Source organism: Excalfactoria chinensis, chromosome 1 (assembly GCF_039878825.1).
Source record: "Excalfactoria chinensis isolate bCotChi1 chromosome 1, bCotChi1.hap2, whole genome shotgun sequence".
Classification (NCBI taxonomy): Eukaryota; Metazoa; Chordata; class Aves; order Galliformes; family Phasianidae; genus Excalfactoria; species Excalfactoria chinensis.
Window position 1 is genome coordinate 182,744,617 of NC_092825.1, and position 12,259 is coordinate 182,756,875.

The following is a 12,259-nucleotide window of genomic DNA, read 5'->3' on the forward strand; positions in this document are numbered from 1 at the left end:
TTGTGTTGCAGAAAGCATTTGGGACAGGGAGTTGGGGTGGTATGGATGGGGCAGGTCTGTGCTGCTGATGCTGCTGATGGGTGACTTCAGCTCCCATTCAACCTGACCTTGGCAGTCTGACCTTGGCAGTCTGCATCACCTCTTTAATCCCCATACTTACTCAAAATTGGTGTCAGCAGAGCGTCTAAGCAGAGATTAGCAGCGGACGAACGAGGCTGCCTGCAAAAGCATGGAAGGGAAAACAGAAGTTCCTCCAGAGCTGAATATTGCTTTGAAAGCCTTACGACGATTATTTTAAGGTTTGCGTTTTGAACTAAATACTAAAGAGCTGCCTCAAGGTCTGCAGCACGGAGGGCTCCTTCACTGCTGCACAAAGCCATCCCAACTCTCTGCAGTGCCTTAGAGGTGACAGCTGTGGTATGGCCCGGCTGTCGGTGCTGCTTTGGCTGATCTGCACTAATGCACTGTTTGTTGAGTTGAGCCTGTTTTGCTAATAATAGGCGGCTTTGTAGGAGATAAACACCAGACTGACCTTATCTGTGCCTGTTGTGTTTGGCCTGGGGGGAGCTTATTAAGCTTGTTTCGCGCTGTGATGTATGAGAGGGGAAATAAAGAAGGAAATACAAATTGAAAGCTGTTGGAGGAGGCTTTGGAAGGGAAGGGCTGGTTAAAGAGGCTTGCTTGGCTGGTTTCAAGGCTCATCCCATGTATCTTTCCCAGCCCTTTGGTGGTGGTGGAATGGTACGTGCCCAGAGCTTTGGGGTATGGACTGCATATGGTGAGTACCAATGGCACAACTACCCAGGGTCACCATCCCTGGGGGTGTTCCAGAGCTGTGGGTTGTGGCACTGAGGGATGTGGGCATGATGAGGGATGGGTTGGGGATCTCAGAGGTCTTTTCCATCCTCCATGATTCTATGAGCCAGGAGTCCCTGAGGTGCAGAGAGTTTTCTTATGTAGCTCAAGAGGAAGAGCTGGAGAACAGCATCTGGCACTGCGCATCTAATAGAGAGCTCTCAGAACCAGAGGCTAATATTGAATTCTCATTAATACCAGCTCTCTATGTTTATTTAAAGTCTGCAACGTGCTCATAGTTGCAGGGGTGTTGGAACTAGATGATCTCAAAGGTCCCTCTCAACCCAAACCATTCTATGATTCATGCGCTCTTTCAGTTTTCGTGCCTCCTGGGTAAGGTTTTAGCACAAAACGTGGCTGTATGAAGGTTCTTAAAATGGCATACAGAGCACTGGGAGGACAGTTAACGTGTGGGCAGACTTTCTGGGAGGTGGGAGGATGTTTGCTTCTGCCCTTGCTTTGATGCAAAAGCTTCATGTATTTGTCTGCCGAGCCACGCGTTGGTTTTACTAAGGAGCACTCAGACACCTCCTGGGCTGGTGGGATCAGCTCTCCTCCTCTCCCTGGCATTTGGATAAAAAATGCTTGGGAGGATTACAGCAGAGAAACGTTAATGAATATTTATCAGGGCTGCTTATAACTGCTTTATTCCCGGTTGCACTTTGCATTTCTGTTATCTTGTTATGCCTTTATATGTTTCCCTGGAGCAGCAAGACGGTCACTGTGACATGTATTAAGATGCCAGCCGTTGTCTGTCTCTAGTCACACTGTGGCAGCCCTTGCTGGCCATTGCTGGGTGAGTTCTTGGTTGCAAAAAGAGGCTCCTTTGTGACAGCAGTGGGACCTTTGTGGCAGAGGAAATCTTGGAAGTGCTAGAATATCTTGTTGTGGTGCTTCTGGTAAGTGTTAACCATTGGTCTGTGTGGGTGTTCTGAGCTGCTGTTGGCTCAGGGGTGTCTTGGGAAGTATTAATCAGCCTTCCTTTGGGTGTTCTTTGGATGCTTGGTCTGACATGAATCATAGAACCATTCAGGTTGGAAAAGACCTCCGAGATCATCCAGTCCAACCATCCACCTACCACCATTTCCCCACTAAACCTCAGTACAATGTCTAAATGTTTCTTGAACAAGAGATGGTGACTCCACCACCTAGCCTGGGCAGCTCATTCCAATGCCAATGAGTGGTTACTCATTGGGAAAAGAAACTTTTCCTAATATCCAACCTGAAATCATGGAGCCATAGAATGGCTTGAGTTGAAAGGGACCCCTAAAGGCCATCTCTGTTCTCACTCCCTGCCATAAACAGGGACACCCACAGCTCCATCAGTGCTCAGAGCCCATCCAGCCTGACCTTGGGTTTCTGCAGGGATGAGGCACCCATCACCTCTCTGGGCAAATCGAAGCCTTGGCCTGCTCTGTTCGTTGTGGTAGAAGCTTCATGAGCTCTTAGCATTGCAAGCAAATGCTGGTAGAAATGAAATGCTAAATGCACACATACAGCCATGCTGTGCAGCTGACCGGCTCCCCAGAGCAGTGGCTGAACTGTGAAAGTTTGATGTCAAGTTCTGGGTCAGGCGAGGGCATTGTTTATTAACATCTGTGCGGTTAATTACTGCAATTGGCAGAGCTGGAGACGCTGGTCTGGAGTTGCAGTTGGTTCCCTGTCCCAGAGATGACAGGAGGATAATAAGAAAGATGTGTCAACTTGGACCGTCAGCTAATTCATCCTCCTCCCACTTCCAGCATGAGTTAGCAGCATATAAATCAACATCCCTATGAATCAGTGCTTTAATTTCTTCCTCCTTCTTGGAAGGCAAGTTCTTCTTTTAACACGCAAACGCATGGGGCAGCTTCAACACGACTTGGCAAAGGCAGATCCTTGAACACAATGTTTTTGTGCTTTGTGGGGTGTTGAAGCTGCTTGTGGGAAACCAGGCTGAGACCTTGGTGGGTAGCACAGCAACCTCTTTGACTCATGGAGACTTGAGGATCTTAATTACTGCTCAGGGTAACTGAAAAATCTAATATTTGGCAGATAGCTGTGTTCTGAAAGATGTTAATAGCTTGCAGGAGTGATTAACCTTGCAAAGCAGGAAATGCCTGTGATGCATTGATTTTTCTTTCCTCTCCCTTCCCCCCAGTCTCTCGGTGAATGCCATTCTTATTAATGCTGCTAACAGAAGACAATCGTAGGCTTTCCTTGGTTTAATGCAAGCTTCAGAGGATGCAATTACTGTCTTTCACAAAAGGATGGGGGTAGCTGTAGGAAACCAGGAAATGGGGAGGGTGACTTGAGGTCTGCCAGTGTTTCCACCACGGAACGTGGAGCTGGGCTCCCTTAAGCACACAGGAATCCCAGCCATCATTAAATGCAACTGGCCACTCTTCTTGCAACTGGTCTGTTTTTTTTTCTGCTGTAAAAATGACTTTGCTGTCAAGGTTTAAAACCTGTTTTGTATGACTTGCATCCTCCTTTTGATTGATCGGTGAGGTGAAAAGGAATCCATCTGCTCTCTCTAACCTTGCTCCAAGCTGTGTATGAAGAGGACTTAATTCTGAATCTGGAAAGGTGGTGAGGAACAAAATAGAGCTTTCCTTGCAGATGTATGGCTGGGGGATGAGCTGCAGGAGAGGAGCTCTGCAGAGAGGAACCTGGGTGTCCTGGTGGACGACATGTTAGTCATGAGCCAGCAGTGTGCCCTCATGGCCAAAAAGGCCAACGGCATATTGGGGTACATTAAAAAGAGTGTGGCCAGAAGGTCAAGGGAGGTGATCCTCCCCCTCTACGCTGCCCTGGTGAGGCCTCATCTGGAATACTGTGTCCAGTTCTGGGCTCCCCAGTGCAAAAAAGACAGGGATCTCTTGGAAAGAGCCCAGCGAAGGGCCTCAAAGATGGTGAAGGGCCTGGAGCATCTCCCCTATGAAGAATGGCTAAGTGAACTGGGTCTGTTTAGCCTTGATAAAAGAAGACTGAGAGGGGACCTGATCCAGGTCTATAAATATCTGAGGTGTGGGGGGCAAAGTGACGAGGCCAGACTCTTTTCAGCAGTGTGTGGAGGTCCCTTACAATGATTCTGTGATTCTGTGTATGGGTGATCCGCTCCTTCTTAAAGCCCGGGGGTGTGTTAGACTACAAAATCAGCTAGGGTTGTAAGAACAGAGATGTCATTAATGGACATTTATCTAAATATCCACAACTTCTGGTTGTGGACAGCTTGTGTTTTTGGGATAATGGCCCCAAGGTACCCCAAGGTATGTGGGCAATGATAGGACAAAGGGGAATGGTTTTAAAGTGAGACAGGGCAGGTTTAGGTTGGATCTTAGGAGGGAGTTTTTCCCCCAGAGGGTGGTGCTGCACTGGAACAGGTTGCCCAAGGAGGCTGTGGATGCCCCATCCCTGCAGGCATTCAAGGCCAGGCTGGATGTGGCTCTGGGCAGCCTGGGCTGCTGGTTGGTGACCCTGCACACAGCAGGGGGTTGGAGCTGGATGAGCACTGTGGGCCTTTGCAACACAGGCCATTCTATCATTCTATGAGGGTTTGGTGCACAGGGACACGTGAAAGATGTCTTTTTTTGATAAGGCTCCTGCATGCAGATAGAGTATTCTGGGATTAAACAAGAATAGGACGAAGTGACCTGAGTCATCAGTTCTGCTGTATTCAGTAAGTGGCACAGCTTGTGTGTGTGATTTCCTGCCGAAAAACATCGTCCTGCTTCTCCCAGGGGAACATTCTGCTGTGTTCCTCCAAGGGTGTGGGAGAACAAGCAGTGGGATCTGCATGGACTCGGTCTTATCTGCCTCCCTGGTGGTTTTGAATGGATGTGCTGTTGTGTCCCTGCAGTATCTTAGCTGAGAAGCAGCTACAAGAAAAGCTTTACGTTTAAGGTACGTTTCTAGCACACTGCAGTGAAGGGATAAACAGATTGTTCCTTTTTGGTGGACACTCTGCAAACATATGGGATAAGGGAGAGTCCTTTCTGCAGAGCGTGCAGCCAATAAGTGATGTGTTGGGGGCTGGGAGTGGGTGTGCAGGTGGTCCAGGAGTTAACATGAAGCCGTGCTAGGGGCTGCTAAAGGCAGGAAGTCGTGCAGGAAGAAATCCAGCGTAGCTTTTGTGCTGCCACAGAGGCAGGAAAAGCTTTTCCTTATGAAGAACCCATGTCTATGTCCACCCATTCCTACAGACCCCAATAATTAGGGCTGGTGATCTAAGGAACTAAAAACTTCATGGCTTGATTCTGGGAAGCCAGCAAAGAGATGAGTTACATCACGCATCTTCCCCTTAACCTCGCTCTTTATGTGCTGAGAATCTGCCTCCAAACCAAAGGTGCACACACACAATGTGGAAGGGATCTCAAGAGACCATTGAGTTCAACCCCTGCTAACGCAGTTCCTTACTGCAGGTAGGACAGGCATCCGTATGGGTCTGGAATATCTCCATGGAAGGGACTCCACCACCTCTCTGGGCAATCTGTGCCCATGCTCCGTCGCCCTTACCATAAAGATCAGTTAGTACAGAACTTCCTGTGTTCAAGAAGAACATGCAAAGAGTGTGAATGTCAAATTAGATCCTTTATTGTGCCAAACTTGATGGCGAAAGATCTCCGTGGGGGTACTGTGTCAAACCACTCCGAAGCAAAGATGCTCATGTGGTTCTTGATTCCTTGGAAGGGACTGAGCCCCATCTTATGACCTCAGATGCCTCCAGGGATGGGGCCAGTGCCTCGTCACCCTTACTGTAAGAAATTGTGATGAGTAGGAGGTAAACTTGGATCTTTGGGTGGGTAGAAGTACCTCAAATACAGCATGTGCGACTCTTTTGTCTAAACATGGTCATTATATTGGAGATGGCGAGGTAGTGGCATCAGTTAATGAGGGATGGGCTCTAAGGACTGTGGCGGTTGACCTGCCATCACTCAGAATAAAACCAGCCTTAATAAGACTGACAAACAGCCTCTTCAAATTGAAACTATCTAATTCCTGGCAAATTGACTTCTTTCCTCTATTTTCTTCCAACACGGTCCCCAGACAGTCCTCAAACCTGGAATACGTCTGTGTATCCAACTCTCCTGTGAAGCTGATAATCCTCCTTTACTTTGTCCCTTCATCTGCAAATACCCGCGTGTGCATAAACAGTCAACAAATCTGACTTACAACCGCAGGGCTCTGTGGCCATTTCCATCGTGAACTCAGCTCAGCTCTTGGTTCTCTCACTCTCAGCAGGGCTGTCTTTCCACATAATAAATCGCCAGCATTTATTGGTCTTCTGACATATACGTTTCCCAAGGGGAAGGAAGGAGGCTGGCTGAACAAAGCCTTCTCTATAATCAGAGTTTGCAGTAGGCTTTGGGCAGAAATGGTGCTTGCTGGCCAGCACAGCTGGGATTTTATTGCTGCGTCTGTAATGGCATTTATACCAACCACGAGATTTGAGACATACTGAGTAATATACCTCAGTCTGTATTAAGAGCTTAGTGTGTATAATATGTGATAGCGTTTGAAGGAGCTGGTAAGAAACCCATGTGTTTCTACTTGAGCTCTGCTTTAGTGGCACCAAGTGCTGTTTGCATGTGGCTGAGCTGGCTGCTGAGTTTCAGCTGCATCTTGTGCCCTGGATGAAGCAAGAGGTGATAAAAGTGAGCTGGATCTTTGGTTGATGCAGGATGAATAGCCCTTGCTTCTTGATTGTGTTTAGTCTACGTCACCTTGTGCTGGGATGGCTGGCTGCTTTAGGGAATACATTTTGCAGTGACACCTCTGAGACTCATCTAACTTAAGCTGATGGTTGATTCTATCAGTGCTAATCTGTATGAGGTGAATTTCTTCCTCTGGAAGGCTTGCTCTGCTCTGCCCCACTGAAGCCACATTAGAAATCCCGTGTCCTGTGCTGGGCTCCTCAGTTCAGAAAAGGCAGGGATGTCCTTGAAGGAGTCCAGCAGAGGCCACAAAGATGATACAGGGCCTGGAGCATCTCCCATAGGAGGAAAGGCTGAATGACTTGCTTATATCAGTGCTTGATCAGTGCTTATAAATATCTGTAGGGAGGTGGGAGGCAAATGGATGAGGCCAGGCTTCTTCTTGGTGGTGTGTAGCGATAGGACAAGGAGCAATGGCCTTAAACTGGGGCATAGGAAGTTCTGTGCTAACATGTGGAAGATCTTTACAGTATAGGTGATGGAGCACTGGCACAGGTTGCCCAGCGAGGTGGTGGAGTCTCTTCTATGGAGATATTCCAGACCCATCTGGATGCACACCTCTGTGACCTCTGGTAAGGATCTGCTTTAGCAGGAATCGGGCTCAGTGATGTCATGAGGTCCCTTCTAACCCCTGCAGTGCTGTGATTCTGTTGGCCCAGCTGGTTGTGTTCTTGGAAGGATGATTCCCACTGCCTTGCAAGGAGGCAGCAAGAGGCAGCTTATGCGCGAAGGGGCATTGCTGCAGCAGTTTGGCAAGGCTCCTGCTCATCTCATGCAAGCAGAGCAGCAGAAGCAGCTGCCTCTCTAGCAAGGAGGAGGGAGAAGTAGGTCAGAATTTGCATTCTTTGCCTGGTTTCTCGGCATGACGTGCACACTTCTTTCTTCTTCCCCAGGTCTTCTTTTTAAATGAGCAGTTCCTGTATGTGTGTGTTCCTTGGGCTGCGTTGAATCAGAGTCATAAATCCGGATGTATAATTGGGCTTCAATGCCTGTTTGCTCTCCAAAAGCACTTCTAGGAGCCTCCTCAGACCTGAGGGCTGATCCCAGCATGTAAAATCTGATACGACTGCTTGGGGCAATGTCTTCATTTTGGTTGTTTTTTTCCCCTGGTCAAGATTTAAACCTTCTCCTGTAGGTTTTCTTTTGGAGCAACTAACTGGTCTGCAAACGTGATGGTGAGACTTTTCAGCACTTCTCTGTGGGATCTGGGGTGGTTATTTGGGTCTGGTGGAGGAAAGGAGGAAGATGCAGCACAGTGGGTTCCTGGCAACCAGAGCAGCATCCAAGCATTGCCGTGAGGCTGCAGGGCGGCCAAAGGAAGGTTCTGTTGTGGTTTTACTCTGTGCAAGTTGATGGAAGTTTTTCCCCCAGAGGGTGGTGACGCACTGGAACAGGTTGCCCAAGGAGGCTGTGGATGCCCCATCCCTGCAGGCATTCAAGGCCAGGCTGGATGTGGCTCTGGGCAGCCTGGGCTGCTGGTTGGTGACCCTGCACACAGCAGGGGGTTGGAGCTGGATGAGCACTGTGGTCCTTTTCAACCCAGGCCATGCTGTGATATGATGTGATATGAAATACAAGAGTGTCAGATGGGGTCTGGTGTGAGAGGGCCTCTTGTGCAGCGCATGATACGGCAGAGTGGGGCTGGATGGTGAGTTGCGCAGGGGCAACATCTCTGTGTGAACCTGAAGGCTTTAAGGTGCAATTTTTCTGGTTCCTTTGCACATCTCATTATTATATTTTTGCTTATTTATTTTCCTTCCAGAAAGGAAAGAAGGTAGCGGTCAGTCTGAGTTATTTCTCATTGCACAGTGGCCATTTGTATTGAGGTTTTGGGAATAGGGGGACACTACTTGGGGGAAGTTCTTCACAGGGAGTGGTGAGGTGCTGGAACAGCTGCCCAGAGAGGCTGTGGATGCCCCGTCCATCCCTGGAGGTGTTGAAGGCCAGCTTGGATGGGGCCCTGGGCAGCCTGGGCTGGTATTCAGTGTGGAGGTTGGTGGCCCTGCCTGCTATGGGGGGGTTGGAGCTTCATGATCCTTGAGGTCCCTTCCAACCTGGTCCATTCTGTGATGCTTAGGATTTACAGTTCCCACTGCTGTTTCACATCCTCAGTTTGAAACCAGACTTTGCAGTTCTGCATCTCTGTCCTCTCGGAGAGGAATGTAACACCACTTCCTGAAATATATGTGATTTTTTGTATGAGTGATTTTTGTAGGGGAAAGTAACACTAATTTCAGTGTGTGGTGGAAAGAAGGGCCCGCTGCACAATTCCAGACCATCTTCAGATCTGTAGGTGACTTTTGCTAAGAGATTTTGTGGTCAGGGTCTCAGTTGCTGCTTTAAAAAGAATAAAATAAAATAGTCAGTTTGAACTGTAAAGCAGATCACCACCACATGATCTGAAGACAAGTGTATGGGTAAAAGAGATGGAAAATATATTCATACCATAGAGTCACAATGGCTTGGGTTGGAATGGACCTCAAAGATCATCTAGTTCCAGCCCCCTGCCAATGGGATCATTGCTTCACTGGACTTCCAGTTGATTTTTTGAGTATGGACAGCATTTCATGGAGGCTTTTGCTCTTTCTTTTTGTAGCGTGTGCGCACATCCACCCAGAAATGACTCATTTTTCTTTTTTGAGGAAGTTTCAGGCTGGTTGTTCCAGTGCTTTGCACCAGTGAAACTGCAACCTGAACCTGTGCAAACAGCAGCGATGTCACGTTTGTTCCCATTCGTGTCTCCTCTGGTTATCGTACTGCCCTTCTGCCCTCCTACTCCCCTTGGGATTTTGCATGTTCAAGCACTGGCTGTAGGAACACTGCTTAAAAGTAAATATAAGAACATCAGAGTCTTTCTAAAGGGTTGGGAGAACTTGGTTTGAGAGGAGGAATGGGAACTGCAATCATTTGCAAATGAAAGCATCTTTGGATTTCTTCTTGTTCTCTCCCTTGTACCTGCCATCCAGCCCGTGTTTGCAATAATCCGTGTGCATGTCCAATTGTTCCCTTTTGGGTGCTTGGCTTTAATTGCACTGTTGTTTCAATGGCAGCGTGTCTGCATGCTGAGAGTCACTTTTTGGAGTTGCATGATGTGTGGGTGTATTAAAGATCATCCGGAGGGAGAAGAGGTGTTGCAAAAAGGCTCTGTTTGTCTTTCTGCTTGAAAATAACCCCTGAGACGAAAGGCATCCTGCACATGTGTGTGCATGAACACAGCTAATCTTCCGCACCCAGGGCACTCTTCTTTCACTGTGTATGTGGGCTTTTGAGGTACAGGGTCTTTGTCATCTATTCCTGTTCTCAGCATGCAGAACTGTGTGCTGTTTTTGCAACTGTGGGATGTGGCTCCCATCCCTGGAAGGTCTGATTATTCACTGCTCTGTGTCTATGAGAGCTCTTCTCCCATTGCGGATAGTCCTCACCTTCCTTCGTCTCCAGGTAGGATTTGAAGAGACCACTGTTCTTCTGAGCTCTTAATCGTTGCTTTCTGTTCTGTTGCTGATGCCCAAGTGATATTTGCACCTTGCGCACGTGTCCTGGCGAGCAGTCTTCTCTATCTGCACTCACAGAATCATGGGGTCATTAAGGCTGGAAGAGATCAGCACAAAGTCCAAGTACAACCCCATCCCATCCCCACCATGTCAGCCGTGTCCCCAAGTGCCACATCTACGACTCAGTATCACCCAGACTGCTGCAAAGAATAGCTTGATGGCTGCTAGGTCTATGTATAAATCTGCCAAGGTTTGCCTGGCATCTTCTTGGTTTTTGTGTGAATAGCAAAGTTCCTATGCAGGTGAAGTCTTGGCCACCTGTTTCCAAGTTGTCTTAGCAAAACCATCCTGTGAGGATTTCAGAGCCCAACAAGATTAGAATATATTTCATGTGGGATCTTTTTTTTTTCTGCCTCTGGGACCTGATTTCAGCAGATTGATGATGAGCTTTGACTTCCTTGTGCAACTTCATATCAGGGTGATGAATGGATACTGGTTCAGCTTCTACCAGGCAATAATTGCAGCTGGAGATACTTTCAGCCAGTAAATTGCATTATATTTTAAAGCAAAAGAAAAGAAATCAAGGCTGTTATAATACAAAGATGGAGACTGTCTTAAATACAGCTTATGGCTACTGCAGTAAAAAATATCAAGTCAGTCGTGCGAGACTGCCCTGGAGAGTATTTGCTCTGTAAAGCAGGAGGAAAGCTGCTGACAATTCCTGTCTTTAGAAATCCAGTGATTCAGCCTCCTTGGGAAGAGAGTGCCTGTAACAAAGCATGAACATGCAGTAGGAAAAAATGCGTGCATCTCAAACATCTTGCCAAGCATTTATTGACTGTCCTCTTCAGGGCGCGTTTTCCTTCTTGCTTCTGTTGTGCCTTGCACTGGAGATGGAGCTGGCTGGAGGGTTGCCTGTCAGGGTGGTGACAAAGGTTAACATAGTAGAGCTGGTAGGGTGGAAAGAATATTTTTCTCTCTCTTGAAATTAAATGCAGGCGTGTTCAAATGGTACCATTGGTGCTGGGGTCGTCTGGTGTTTGCTCTGGATCTGCTGGAGCTGATCCTGTCCCTGCTCTCGGTTTCCTCTATTGGTGGTTGTCTTTAGCAGATGGTTTTATCAGAGGGCAAAACGGGTGATCCTGTTGACTCTGCCTTCAGTATGACGGGCCTGAAATCTGTGTGTGCAGCTGCTGAACTGACTGAAAAATCGGGCTTGTTCTGATCCATAAGGAAGTCATCTCATCATGCTTGGTTGGCTCGAGTGTAATCCATGGTTGGATTACATCCATCTGTGTGTTTGTCTTCTCCAATAGTGAGATAACTGGACTGGTTGACATGGCAGAGAATGACCTCTGTGGTGACTGTAATGGGACCTTGCACAGCCTGTTTTGTGTTGGCTGGAGGTTAAGGTTGGGTTTACCCAAGGTTTGCTTTGCAGACAGCAGTGAGTGCTGGGTTGTACCCGTTAAGCAGAAGTGCATTCTAGCAGTGCATTGGCTGTGGACTATGTGGAGCTCTCTGCAGCCACGACTGAGCTGTCAGCAGGGTCACCTTCTGTCACATAGTTGAAGAACAAGACTGAGATTGGAAACCACTTTTGATCAAGTCCTAAGAACAGAAAGGAAATTCACTTGAAAACCTAATGGGAAAGGTACTTGCTGAGCATTCCATTGCCAAAGAGCAGCCAGCTCTGCTAATCTCTCCTAATTCTGCAACATGTTTTTTACCTGTGGTTATTTCCATGTGCGTGGGGGCCGAGTACCAATTTGGACTTGTCCATCCTGCAGGTTTGTCCCAGTGAGTGTTTTGGGTTTTCAGGAGTGGGTTTGAAAAACATCACAGTTTGTTTAGCTGGGAGAAAACTAGTGACTTCAGGATCCTTTTTTAACGTGCCTATTCTGGGCTCAGATTGAGACTGAAGAGAAATAGCACTTAGGTCCCTGTAAAAAGCTGAGCCACCTGTTGCAGAGAGCTTGGGCACGCCGAGCAAGTTGCATATGCTGAACGAGTGATGGGTGGCAAAGACGCTTCTCTGGCGTAAGAACGAAACCTTATTAAGCTGTGAAAAGAAACATGAACAGACCATTGAAAGACAGAGCTAGACGAGACGTGGAGCTGCCTCCGTGTTTTCGCTCTTAGAGGGATGTTGTGAAGCCCAACAGATTGCAGACCAAAGCGTAGGGGGGGGTGTGTGAGGAAGGCGCTTGCATCATG

At 47.8% G+C, this 12,259-nt stretch overlaps 1 protein-coding gene across 3 annotated transcripts in view; it reads left to right on the plus strand.

Moving 5' to 3' along the window:
* Positions 1-12,259, plus strand: part of GDPD5 (glycerophosphodiester phosphodiesterase domain containing 5) — a 138,808-nt gene that overhangs the window by 21,250 nt on the left and 105,299 nt on the right. The window lies entirely within an intron of this gene.